Source organism: Leuciscus leuciscus (assembly GCF_965113295.1).
Source record: "Leuciscus leuciscus genome assembly, chromosome: 10".
Taxonomy (NCBI): Eukaryota; Metazoa; Chordata; class Actinopteri; order Cypriniformes; family Leuciscidae; genus Leuciscus; species Leuciscus leuciscus.
In genome coordinates, this window is record NC_138734.1 from 22045615 (window position 1) to 22059441 (window position 13827).

Genomic DNA, 13827 nt, shown 5'->3' on the forward strand with positions numbered 1-13827 from the left:
AGGTGCTCTCTTTCAGACGACGCGGCTTCTTCTCCAGCTCCAGCGATGCGTGTGCTTCGCTTGAAGGATGAAAAATCAGATAATAGCTGCCTGCGAGCGGTATTTATAGGCCTAGACCACGCCCATTTCGGCGGGACGTGACGCAGCGGGCGTGCAGCGGCCTCGCTCGATAGGCTGCTGCAGTTGCCGCAGAGCAGCCAATAGGCGCGCGAGCTGCCTCGCCTATGTCTGCATGCTGCCGCAACGCGTTTTGCATTATTACAAAATTAAGGATAATTTTTGGCTTCAATATCTCGCGGAAAAAGGATTTTCCCCTAGCGTAAGATATCTTACGCAGTACGAGAGACCTCTCGTAAGAGAACACTTGTTTATTAATAAACAATTAAAATGTTTCCTTGCTATATTTGACATATTAATAATCATTACTTTTGCTGGTTCTTTGTGACAGCTTTTAGATGCTTTATTGGCAGCCCCACCCACATGTTGAACGAGTCACAAACATCAGCACCGAAAACATGATTTTTTTCAAATCTATAATCAAAAATCGTGATACGAACCGAATCGTAGGTTTGGTCTATCGTTACAGCCCTAGTAAGATGAGAAAGCAAGAGTTTATGGTTTAAAAAAAACAAAACAAAAAAAAAACAATGGCTATCTGAACATCTTTGCCAAGCGCAAACCAGTACAGAAGTAGGCTAATCAATAAATTATCGGGGAGGGTCATGCCTTTTTTCACAAACATTTTGGAGGATCATAGAAAAATGTATTGCTGGCGAAGGGAGGGTCATGTCTTTTTTGACAACAGATCTCAAAACTCCTCCGGTGGCCCCTTAAATAAAAAACGAACAGTCCCTAATAATGAGATCTTATGTCATGAAAACAACATATTTTCTTGGCCTTATAAGGACATGTGTAGTCATGTACAAAATATGCCTTTATCCACATAAAATTGATAGCCTATCACACCTTTATCACACTTCTACGTTCAAAAAGCTTAAGCAAATAGTAGCAGCCCCCAATCAGGCAAAATTAATTAATGAGGCCCTTTTTTAAAAATATATTTTATATAAGATTTATTTTTGTTAATAGGCTATATCTTCATTACCTAGAGATATAATTAAACAAAAAGTAGTCAAAACACATCTAACAGAACATAGCCTAAGTTGTTTATTTTTTTACAACATTGTGTTCTTATTTTGTTTAAGTAACGAAATGTCAATCTTCGTCTTTATAACACTTCTGTTATAAAGACGAAGATTGACATTTCGTTACTTAAACAAATACAATACAGTACAGTACAGTACAGTACAAAAATACAATACAGTACAAAAATCTTCAAGATACAGCCTACAATCTTCACATGTATAACGGATTGTCACCTTATAAACAGTCCTTTGTGTGGTGGAATAAGCAATGCTATATAGAAATATATGGTTAGTATCTTAATTTAAACTTTATTTTATTATTTTATTAGTTCATTAACTAATTATGCAAACTCAGCTAATTTAATGTAAAGAGCTGGATACTAATTACTAATTAAATAATGTCAAATATTAAATGTAGGCTATTGATTAGAGTTGCCATAGACTTTTTCTAGACTAGTAGTCATTCATTTAAGCAATTGGGACTAATCGCACGTTTATATTCAAACCTGGGTGCATGTAGGCTATATATGTGTCTGAAAAAAATAACGAAGCATTTTAATTAAGTTGGCTTGAGAAAGCCAATTTACTGAAATCCTATTTAAACTTCTTCTTTTTCTTCTTCTTCTTCTTCTTCTTCTTCTTCTTCTTCTTCTTTTTAGACACTAACTCCTCCTAGACCGTTCAAGCTACATACTCCAAACTCGGGTCAGACCTTCATACTGTTCTGACTTGAGTTGCTATATCTTTTCAGACTGGTTTGAGTTATGGTTTTCTTAAAAAAATATATTAAAAATCATAAAAATCCCATAGACTTTCATTGACCTAAAGTCCATGTCTGTTTGAACTATGTTTAATGTAAACTGCTAGAAGCCATTGATACTCAATTAAGTATCTATCTATCTATCTATCTATCTATCTTCTTTCTTTCTAACTAATATATCTTTCTTTCATTCTAACTAATCTTTCTTTCTATCTAAATAATCTATCTTTCTATCTAATCTATCTTTTTCTAACTAATCTATCTTTCTATCTAATCTATCTTTCTTTCTAACTAATCCATCTTTCTTTCTAACTAATCTATATTTCTTTCTAACTAATCCATCTTTCGTTCTAACTAATCTATCTTTCTATTTAATGAACTAATCCATCTTTCTTTCTTTCTAACTAATCCATCTTTCTTTCTAACTAATATATCTTTCTTTCATTCTAACTAATCTTTCTTTCTTTCTAACTAATCCATCTTTCTTTCGTTTTTAACTAACTAATCCATCTTTCTTTCTAACTAATATATCTTTCTTTCATTCTAACTAATCTTTCTTTCTTTCTTTCTTTCTTTCTTTCTTTCTTTCTTTCTTTCTATCTAATCTATCTTTCTATCTAATCTATCTTTCTTTCATTCTAACTAATCTATCTATCTTTCTTTCTAACTAATCTGTTTCTATCTAATCTCTTTCTTTCTAACTAATCCATCTTTCTTTCTAACCTCTTTCTTTCTAACTAATCTATCTTTCTTTCTTTCTTTCTTTCTTTCTTTCTAACTAATCTATCTATCTATCTATCTATCTTTCTTTCTTTCTTTCTTTCTTTCTTTCTTTCTTTCTTTCTTTCTAACTAATCTATCTTTCTTTCTAACTAATTTATCTTTCTATCTAATCTATCTTCCTATCTAATCTATCTTTCTTTCATTCTAACTAATCTATCTTTCTTTCTTTCTAACTAATCTGTCTTTCTATCTAATCTCTTTCTTTTTAACTAATCTATCTTTATTTCTTTCTTTCTTTCTTTCTTTCTTTCTTTCTTTCTTTCTTTCTTTTTAACTAATCCATCATTCTTTCTTTCTTCTTTTTCTTTCTTTCTTTCTTTCTTTCTTTCTTTCTTTCTTTCTTTCTTTCTTTCTTTCTTTCTTTCTTTCTTTCTAACCAATCCATCTTTCTTTCTTACTAATATATCTTTCTTTCTGTCATTCTAACTAATCTTTCTTTCTTTCTAACTAATCTATCTTTCTATCTAATCCATCTTTCTTTCTTTCTAACTAATAAATCTTTCTTTCTTTCATTCTAAGTAATCTATCTTTCTTTCTCTCTAACTAATCTATCTTTCTATCTAATCTATCTTTCTTTCTAACTAATCTATCTTTCTATCTAATATATCTTTCTTTCTAACTAATCTATCGTTCTTTTTAACTAATCCATCTTTCTTTCTTTCTTTCTTTCTTTCTTTCTTTCTTACTTTCTTTCTTTCTTTCTTTCTTTCTTTCTTTCTTTCTTTCTTTCTTTCTTTCTTTCTTTCTAACTAATCCATCTTTCTTTCTTTCTAACTAACCAATCCATCTTTCTTTCTTTCTTTCTAACTAATATATCTTTCTTTCTTTCTTTCTTTCTTTCTTTCTTTCTTTCTTTCTTTCTTTCTTTTTTCTAACTAATATTTCTTTCTCTTTCTTTCTTTCTTTCTTTCTTTCTTTCTTTCTAACTAATCCATCTTTCTTTCTTTCTAACTAACCAATCCATCTTTCTTTCTTTCTTTCTAATATATCTTTCTTTCTTTCTTTCTTTCTTTCTTTCTTTTTTCTAACTAATCTTTCTTTCTCTTTCTTTCTTTCTTTCTTTCTTTCTTTCTTTCTTTCTTTCTTTCTTTCTTTCTACCTAATCTTTCTTTCTTTCTTTCTTTCTTTCTTTCTTTCTTTCTTTCTTTCTTTCTACCTAATCTTTCTTTTTTCTTTCTTTCTTTCTTTCTTTCTTTCTTTCTAACTAATATTTCTTTCTTTCTTTCTTTCTTTCTTTCTTTCTTTCTTTCTTTCTTTCTTTCTTTCTTTCTTTCATTCTTTCTACCTAATCTTACTTTTTTCATTCTTACTTTTTTCTTTCTTTCTTTCTTTCTTTCTTTCTTTCTTTCTTTTTTACTAATCTTTCTTTTTTTCTTTTTCTTTTTTCATTCTTTCTTTCTTTCTTTTTTCTAACTAATTAATTTTTCTTTCTTTCATTCTAACTAATCTATTTTTCTTTGTTTAACCCTCTGAGGTCGGCAAATGCGCCCCCGCGTTTTGCTGGATTTTCTTCACATTGTAGCACAATAAACTTAAATACTCCGTCATTTATGGTCATACAGAAAAAAGAAATATAAAAAAAGAATCTGTGATATTTCTACTTTTGTATGTGTCCACTTACAATCAAATCAAAACATTGTACTTTTGTAAAATAAAGAAAATAAACAGGGTGTGCGTTTTGCCTCTCCATCGCGGTAAACTTTTTTTTCTTGAGCACGTCTATAAACTGAAACAAAACTCAGCGAATACTTGTCACACATTTATGAGCCATACACCTTTATACACATTTAAGTGTGTACTTTTAAATGATCGGATTCAAACTGAAAACAAATATTCTCTGTTTAAGTAATTTGTATAAAACCAACAGGATGTCCAGTATCTCAAACAGTATCTTGCTAATTACTTTTAATTCGACCATGCCCACTCGCGCAAAAGTGATTCACATGCAAATCGTCCACATGGGACGCGAACGCCCTCGTTACCTCAAACACAAAACACCAAAAAACTTCACAAGTCTCTGCTTTTCGTCGAGTTTGGAAGACACGTCTGAGCTTACATTGGATTTACCTCAGAAGAAGAAGAACGCGATTTGAAGACAAGAAAGATGTAAGGTAAGAAATTCTTACTTATTAGTTTATGGTATTGTTGCATAAACTTCACATTGCAGTTGAACTGTTGCTAGATATATGGTGAATATTATACTATTTAGACCCGTGTTTACTGTTAAATACTGTTTGTGGATATCTGCTCAAACATAGATATGTATAACCATAATGTTTAATATTTATGTATATATATTTAATAGTTTGAATGTATCATATTTTGGAGCGCGCTGTGGGTTTGAATGTTTCATATTTTGGAGCGCGATCGCGTTTGAATGTATCATATTTTGGAGCGCGCTGTGGGTTTGAATGTATCATATTTTGGAGCGCGAGCGCGTTTGAATGTATCATATTTTGGAGCGAGCTGTGGGTTTGAATGTATCATATTTTGGAGCGCGATCGCGTTTGAAAGGAAAAATGCACCAAACATTAGGCTTTATGTTTTTACTATTATCTCATTTCATATCATCATAACGAATGGAAACATTTGAAGTAACATAAGATAATCAATATATTTTTCTCTAGCATTGTTACTGAAATCTTTTGGAAGATTTATAGGCTGCTATAGGTTATTGTTATTATTATTTTATGCAGTACTGCACATAGCTTGTGCCTACAAGGCACAACAAACATGGTGTTCATTATATTATATATTGTTGGAAACATTTGTGTGTGTGTGTGTGTGTGTGTGTATTCTGTGAATTTTAAAAAGCAATTTTAACCAGAAAAATCTAAAATGTATTCCCAAAATCGTGCAGGCCTAGTTTCTCTTGATACCAGTATGTTCACTTTTTTTCTTTTCTTTCAGGGACCAGATGCAACTGAGTCCTGCTGACTTCAACATTCACATGAGTCTCTGTACATGAACATGGTAAAGTGAAAATCAAACACCTTGGAAATGAAAGGTATGTACAATGTTTTTAGGAATGGCACAAAGGTCTCTGTCTTTGGATCATTGTTTTCAATGTGCTCTTTTGTCATTTGTTGTGTATTTTTGGATTATGTTGTGTTGTAAATAAATCCAAACAATCTAAAAGCCATTTTTTTTTAAATCTCCTCATTCTTTGTGCAAGGTTGCTCTGAATGACAGGGCCTGATCGCTCCTAATAGGGCCGTTAGGGAAGTGTCTTTGTCTTTCTCGGGTGTTAAAGACTTACATATTAATGAGATGATCACGCCTCTTCGCATAAGGCTTTTTCACACAAAACACGTCTTAGAAATTTTAAATCAATATATTGTCTTATCTGAATGAGCGGTCAGGGTGATTTTCACATAGTTTTGGAGCAAATATTCTAGGCTACGTGTCACAATTTTCAAAAGTCTTGTGAAGAAATAATCAGTATGGGTTTCATGGCCTTATTTCAGTGAGAATTTTTTTGGGGTATTTTCACAAACCACGCATAAATGTCATTATCACAAAAATACAAACTTTTACATACATGCTGCTGATATATTATTGTAGCAGAGTTTGTGCTAAATACAGTGTAATAAGACTTTAGCCATGACAATGTCACAAGTAACAGAAATAAGCACAAATGTCAGAGCATGTCAGAACACCTCCAGGGCCAGAAAACAGCTCAGACCTCAGAGGGTTAATGAACTAGTATTTTCTAAATCAGTGTAGGCTGCCTGCAAACATATCTCCATACATCTCCGCTAGCCTAGATGCGCCTTTCATACGGACAGGATTACATAATAAGATGGTATGCTTTCGATTGGATTTTTTTTCGTTGGTGGACATTTTTTTATAAGCTTTATATAGATAGCTATATTTGTCTGTGAGGCTTGTCTATACACTGTTTTTCAGTTCATTTTTGAGACTTTTTGAGCCAATTCACAGAGATCATGAAAGCGCGCCCTGTTCGTTTTATTTTATTTTACAAAAGCACAACGTTTTCTTGTTGTTGTGAGTTTACACAAATAAAAGTAGTTGCAACTGATGTATTATTCTTTTCTGTATGACCAGAAATGATGGAGTATTTTAAGTTGTTTCCACTGTTGATAGGAAAATGCGAGTGATGGCACCGGCGCCTCCATGTCATGCAGTGCGCGCTACACTCCGCACCAACACTTGGATATGCGCTTAATAATAGCGAACATTTATCTAGGTTAACGTTAGAGCGAGCGGCCATGCCAGACGGATAAGTCCTCTTCATGTTTAACAAATCAAATTCTGTTGCATTTTATTGCGCCAGTTTGAAAAGGGCGGCTGAAACACTTAGCCTATACATATAAACACCCAACGCTGGTGTTTTTCTTTAAACAAATTCATTTAGGCTTTAAAATAAATATTGTTTGTGGGCTAATTAATGCCACAATAATTTGTTTATTTTATTGGCTACTTATATTTTTCATTTTTGTTTTGCACTGAATACCATTTAAAGGATTTGCTGTGCAATGCCATCCTCCCATAGAAAGACACGTTAAGAGCCACCTTTAAATTTCTTTATAATAAAGGGTTTCTATGGGAGGAAAACGCTTAACGTGTAATTAAATGCATTGCGTTCATATTCTGGGCTCACCTGCTTTTCTGTAGGATAGTATGGTTTATTAATAAGGTGTGTACAGCATTTGATCTTTATCACTGAAGTAGCCTATTAAGCCACATTAAGCTTTTCCTTTATTATAAGGGTTTTCTATGGGAGGAAAACGCTTAGCCTAATGTGCAATTAAACGCAATGTTCGTATTCTGGGCTCATCTGCTATTAATAAGGTGTGTACAGAATTTGATCTTTTAACATGAATGTCCATTGGGGGCTGCTATTTCTTCAGCTTTTTGAACATAGATGTACGATAAAGACATGATTGGCTATCAATTTTATGTGGATAAAGGCATATTTTGTACATGACTACACTTATAAGGCCAAGAAAATATGTCGTTGTAACGACATAGTATCTCGTTATTACGAGAAAAAGATGTCGTTTTAACGACATAAGATCTCGTTATTACGAGAAAAGATGTCGTTAAAACGACATAAGATCTCGTTATTACGAGAAAATGTCGTTTTAACGACATAACATAGTTATTACGACATAAGATCTCGTTATTACGAGAAAAAGATGTCGTTTTAACGACATAGTATCTCGTTATTATGAGAAAAAGATGTAGTTTTAATTCGTGGGGCAGGTCGCCGGATTTGAGTCCTCCTCTTCGCGCATTGCACACAGTATTTGTAGTGGTAACGTGCACCTCACTATTTGCAGTGATCACTCTTTGTAGTACCTGTGCCTATGAGTGTGTGTGTGTGTGTGTGTGTGTGTGTGTGTGTGTGTGTGTGTGTGTGTGTGTGTGTGTGTGTGTGTGTGTGTGTGTGTGTGTGTGTGTGTGTGTGTATGTCTGTGTGAATAGGCAACAGAATCAGCAGCACGGGTGGTGTGTCGGTCTCACTCCTCTTCTAGGACAGGTAACCTCTCCCAAACAGCTGATCCATTGAAACCATTATTTGTTTGTATTTTGATATTCCTGGTGGCAGCCACTACCTCCCTCTGGCTGGCCTATGGAGCCTAACCTGTATCGCCTCACACTATTCTGAGAAACAAACCCCAGACTGCTTTTTACTGAATTATTTGTTAATAAATATTTTCGTACTTTTATATTGAAATACCACGTCTCTGTCATTACTTCAGTACCTGTGTGTGAGAGCCCTCTTGTCTAAATCAAGGTGTTGGAGGTCTAGCTAAAGTACATCTTGATGTGAAAGGCCCCAGGTGGCGTAGTCGAGCACCCTAGAGTCAATACCTTTGTCATATGACTCCCGTAGGTCACATATGTAAATGGCGCGGCAGGATTTTGAACACGGTCCTGAGCCGTTGCTGGGCGCCGCAGACAGACGCTGGATGGCGCCGCCGGTGTGTGTAACATTACACTGATAGAGAATAATGTGTTTGAATTTTAAAGACATGGCGCTGCGCGGCCATAAACTGAGAGAGTGCGCATCCGGTCACGGTGTGCGATACCTCGAGTTGTCCTAGACGCGATGCGGCGCTGTGCTTCTCGTCCGGTGTGTGACCCCCTTTAGCCGCGGCTACAGTACAGAGCGACGAGGCAACACAATAGTTGAGTTATGTTTACCAGCTGCGCCGTGCTTATCATATTATACAGTGCTCTACTGGCTGAAGTAGTGAGAGTTAAAGAAGTGGGTCAAGTCTTCGAATTGTTGCTAACCTCTATATTGCTATGTTTTTCTCCAGGTCATTTTGAATGGACAGCTTTGCCGCTGATAAGCTAACTGAGTGGCGGCTGTCTGAGCTGATAGAGAATTTTAGAGGTGAGCATTTTACTCTTACTGCCCTTATATCATCTCTCTTTACCTAAAATTTTTTCTTTAATAAGGCTTAAATGTGTCAGTGCAAGATTTTGTGAAAGTCACAACTTCTTCGACAGTGGGGTATGCATATCTATATAACCCTAAAAGATACTTGTGCCTTGTCTTTAAGCTGTTATGCATAAGAATGGGGCAGATATTCACCTTTGCATTAATGTCATTACACTTGTTAATGAAAGAAAAGATGGACAGTATAGACTGTCATTCACACAAAATGGGTTATGCTGCAAAAGAACCACATTAGTTAACTGGCAATTTGGGCCACGTAAAAAAAAAAAAGCCACAGCATTCCCTTAAAAGTGATTATTTGTTAGCTTGATAATGAAATAGTGTCTGGTGAGTGGTTCACAATTGTCTCGACTTATTAACAATACTCATGTTGTCTTGGTTTCTGTCTTTCAGATGAAGACATAGATGAGGAGGCATTTCTTCTCTTTGATGAGGACACTATCAAAAATCTTGTCCCTAAAGTTTTTTTTTTTTTTTTTGAGGCTCTTCAGAGAATTGTTGTTTTATTTTTCTATTTTTTTATTTCTAATATTGTTATTACAGTGTGACCTAAAATAAATATGAAAAATAAACATGTCCAAGTGTGTGTTTTTTTCATATAGATTTTAATTTAATGCAATAAAAATGTAAAAGTGCTTGAAGTATGTAATATAATGTAAAACAAAGTTTTATTTTCTGAAATAAGGCATCCTGGGACAGTAACCCAAGTTAGGTTATTTTTGACCCAACTTCGGGGTTAAAAAAAAGGATCAACTAATTTTGGGGTTATTTCTACCCAGATGTTGGGTTTTTTAAACCCAACATTTGGGTCAGGAATTTAACCCAGAATTTGGGTCAAAAAGAATAACCCAATTTTCTGGGTTGAAATAACCCAGAAATTAGTTGGTCCCTTTTTAACCCAGGAGTTGGGTCAAAAATAACCAATTATGGGTTATTTTTAACCCAGGAGTTTTTAGTGTGCACCCTTGCAACTTTGGGCCAGCGGGCCGCCGGTCTCAGCGTCAGGAAGTATCGCGTGATATCAGGTCTCGCGATGTAACGAATTGCTTTACGGCACTGCACACATATATTTATATGCTAGCCTTCTGTGTATCATACATACCTCAGTGGACATGGCTTTGTGCGTTCGCCGGCTTCTTTGAAAACAAATGCATATGACCAGAGGAAGAAGATGGGAGGGGAGAGAGTCGCAAACTAATTTTTACGACAGTGTTGTCAAATATCTATTCCGAAGCTGTAGGGGGAGCTCTATAGAGAAACCTGCGAGCAAAAAAACTCCATAGTGCCGCTTTAATGAACTTCATTCTCTCTCTTGTATTTCTCATACTTTAAGTCTATGTATTTATCGGATCTTTATGGGTGAATATGAGAATAGAATGATTAGTGTTTTTATTATTATAATATAATAATATAACCCCTATAGGGGTTCAAGCACGAAGGGCTGAAACCCTATTGTAATTGTCCTGATTTTTATTATTATTATTCCGCCGACGCATCGTGCAGCCCAAACCGTAAGTGCTGGAGACTTGAAACTTTGCCAGATGGTAGTACAAAAATCGAGGAGAGGTTGACACAGTATGACCCCGATTGGCCAATAGGTGGCGCTATAGCAAGCAAAAGTATGAAATCGCTAATAACTCCTGGTAAATTGTCTGTATTGGCTGTAAATGGTGTTCCCTTTCGAGGGAACTCGCACTGCGTCGTTGAAAACGACTCTTTGGGGACGCTCCCTTAGCGTGCGCCTCTGAAGTATGAATGAAACTAATCCAATCCTGATTGGTGTTGCGTCATGACGTAACATGTGACGGCATAACCGGATGCATAAAAGTGACGCCGGCACACACACACATTAGCTTTTGCTCTTCAGCAAGCGTTCTCTGTGAAACTGTCTGTCTTATTTGATGTTGTTTGTCTGTTGAAATCCATTATGCGAGTGGAAGATACACTAAGTGTGTGCACCCCTGCCCTATATTTCTCACGGGTGGGGACACGCATCATTTGTGTGTACACTGTTTAGGAGCGCAGCACGCACAGGCAGCTCTCGAGGGGGCTGCCTGTGAACATTGTGAAAGTACTCCCGATTAGAGTGCTGCGCTCCCATTTGGCAATTTTTTTCTGATAAAGGCCAGGCTCGCGACCCCCGCGGTTCGGGTCCCGCGTCCGTTGAGGCGGCGCGGTGGCTTAGATCGTGGGGATCGCAGAAGGATCTCACGGATGAGAACGAGACTGCCGAGGCACTTTCTCGTTCATCATCCGCAGATTCTATAACACTCGCTCACGATGCAGAAGCCCGCGATGCGGCTTCTTCTGCCCGTGACGAGTGCCCGATGCTCGAGCTATCTGCTTCTGAGGAAGTGGATGTGCTCAGCATCGGGATCGAGGAACATGAGTCACACTCGCCGGTGTTGTTTGTAACCCAAAAATAAGAATTGTCCCACTGCATTGCAATACAGAATCTATAGTAGATACAATAAGATTTTGTGTGGGTGCGAGGCATGCACAGCCAGCTCCTGAGGGTGCTGGCTGCGTGTTCATTGAGAAATATCTCGACGCACACAACCGTGCGTTTCGGGTGTTTCAACCTCGCGCCCGTTGACTTTCTTCTCGAGAGATGAAAGCCAAATATATTGTGAGCGACTCGAATCTTGCGTTTGCTGAGGCAGCGCGTAGATTACGAGTCTGCAATAAAAGGGACACACGCGATCTGTGAAATAATACTGTTTGGGTGGGAGGCATTCACAATCAGCTCCTGAGGGTGCTGGCAGTGTTCATTGAGAAATATCTCGGGCGCGCGTGCTAAATTCCGTGCGCTGTTGGATGCTTCAACCTCGCACCTGATGACTTTCTTCTCGAGGGATGAAAGCCAAATATTATAACGGCTCGAATCTCGCGTTTGCCGAGGCAGCGTGTAGATTACGAGACCGTATAAATAAATATTAAAACAGTATTGTCTGGTGATTATGGCTGCATTTAATTCTATGAATTAAAATGATGGAATTGAAATGATGGAATATATTATCTGATATTTTAATTCAGCCTACCATCTAGACCGTGTTTCACTTATCCAGTGTTTTTGGCTGCATTTAATTCCGAGGAATTAAAATGATGAGCAGCGAACGTCGAAAATCGTTTTAGATTTTTTATTTTTTTTTTTCTGCCGGTCCCCCGCATCAGGGTATCGAAAACGAGACGTGGAGGGACGAGCGAGAATCGCTCCTCCGCAGAGTCCTCAGGAAATCGATGTTTGTATCCAGCGTCAACTGCGCTTCGGGACGCATCGGTTTTCAGCGAATGCACGCTGTAGGGCCCGCCCAAAAAGGCTTGCGGCCAAGCAGTGTTCCTGTCCGCATATCGGAAACTGTTTTCGATTATTCCCTGCCGGTCCTCTGCTTCAGGGTGTCGAGAACGAAACCGAAAGAGCCTCCCCTCTGGGGGAGCCCTCAGGAAATCGATGTCTGTATCCTGCCATAAAGTGCGCTTCCGGCCACATCGCTTTCCAGCGGGCGCACACCGGGGCGTTCGCCCCAAGAGCTTGCAAAAGGGCACCGACTATGGTCACAAAATCTTTCTCGACTTTTTTCCTGTCGGTCCTCCGCTTCAGGAGGTCGAGAATAGTGCTCGAAAATCACCCGAGGTCAGTCTCGAGGGGCTGGTTCCCTTAGTAGATTTTGTAGAAGAATGGCAACGCCTTCCGAATATATCTATATGGGTCCTGAATATTATGAAATATGGGTACAGACTGCAGTTCGGTCACCGACCTCCCAAGTTTGCTGGGGTGGTACAGACTGCAGTGGTTCCAGAACAGGCTCGGGTTATGGAACAAGAGGTACAGACTCTACTGGTCAAAGGGGCCATAGAAATTGTTCCCCTACCAGACAGGGAGTCCGTTTTTTTACAGCCGGTACTTTATAGTTCCAAAGAAGGATGGCGGGCTGAGGCCGATTTTAGATTTGAGGCAGTTGAATCGTTCTCTGAGGAGATTCAGGTTCAAGATGCTCACTATTCCCATCATCGTGAATCAAATCAGATCCGAGGATTGGTTTGTCACGATAGATCTAAAGGACGCCTATTTTCATGTCTCTATCCTTCCATGTCACAGGAGCTTCCTGAGGTTCGCTTTAGGGGGCGAAGCGTACCAATATCGGGTTCTTCCGTTCGGCCTAGCACTCTCCCCGCACGTTCACTAAGTGTATGGATGCAGCGCTGGCTCCACTAGGAGGCTTCAGGGCATCCGTATTATATCGATGACTAGCTCATATTGGCCCAGTCTCGAGAAATGGCAGTTCGGCATCGAGATGTCGTTCTTGGCCACATTCAGAAATTGGGGTTGAGACTCAACACTAAGAAAAGTGTGTTAGAACCAGCTCAGAAAACTACTTTTCTGGGCGTGGTATGGAATTCGGTTACGATGCAGGCACGTATGTCTCCCGCACGTATCGAATCCATCCTGACCATGGTGTCAGGGATAAAGCTAGGCCAGGCCATCACTGTAAAGCAATTTCAAAGACTGCTGGGCCTCATGGCAGTGGCATCCAACATAATTCCTTTGGGCCTTCTTCACATGAGGCCCCTTCAGTGGTGGCTCAAAGCCAAGGGTTTTTTTTTACCCCAAGGGGAATCCGCTCCGTATAAAAAAGGTTACGCGCAGATGCCTTCGTTCCCTATTAATATGGAAGAATCCTTGGTTCTTGTCCCAAGGGCCA

General features: G+C 38.0%; 1 long non-coding RNA gene across 1 annotated transcript; it reads right to left on the reverse strand.

The window, feature by feature from the left end:
• Positions 1-2062: 2062 nt before the first annotated feature.
• LOC309508613 lies at positions 2063-2564 on the reverse strand. The gene is made up of 2 exons (XR_014209604.1): positions 2311-2564; positions 2063-2110 (listed from the first exon to the last, which is right to left on the reverse strand). It is a non-coding gene; the product is annotated as an uncharacterized lncRNA (long non-coding RNA).
• Positions 2565-13827: the final 11263 nt, after the last annotated feature.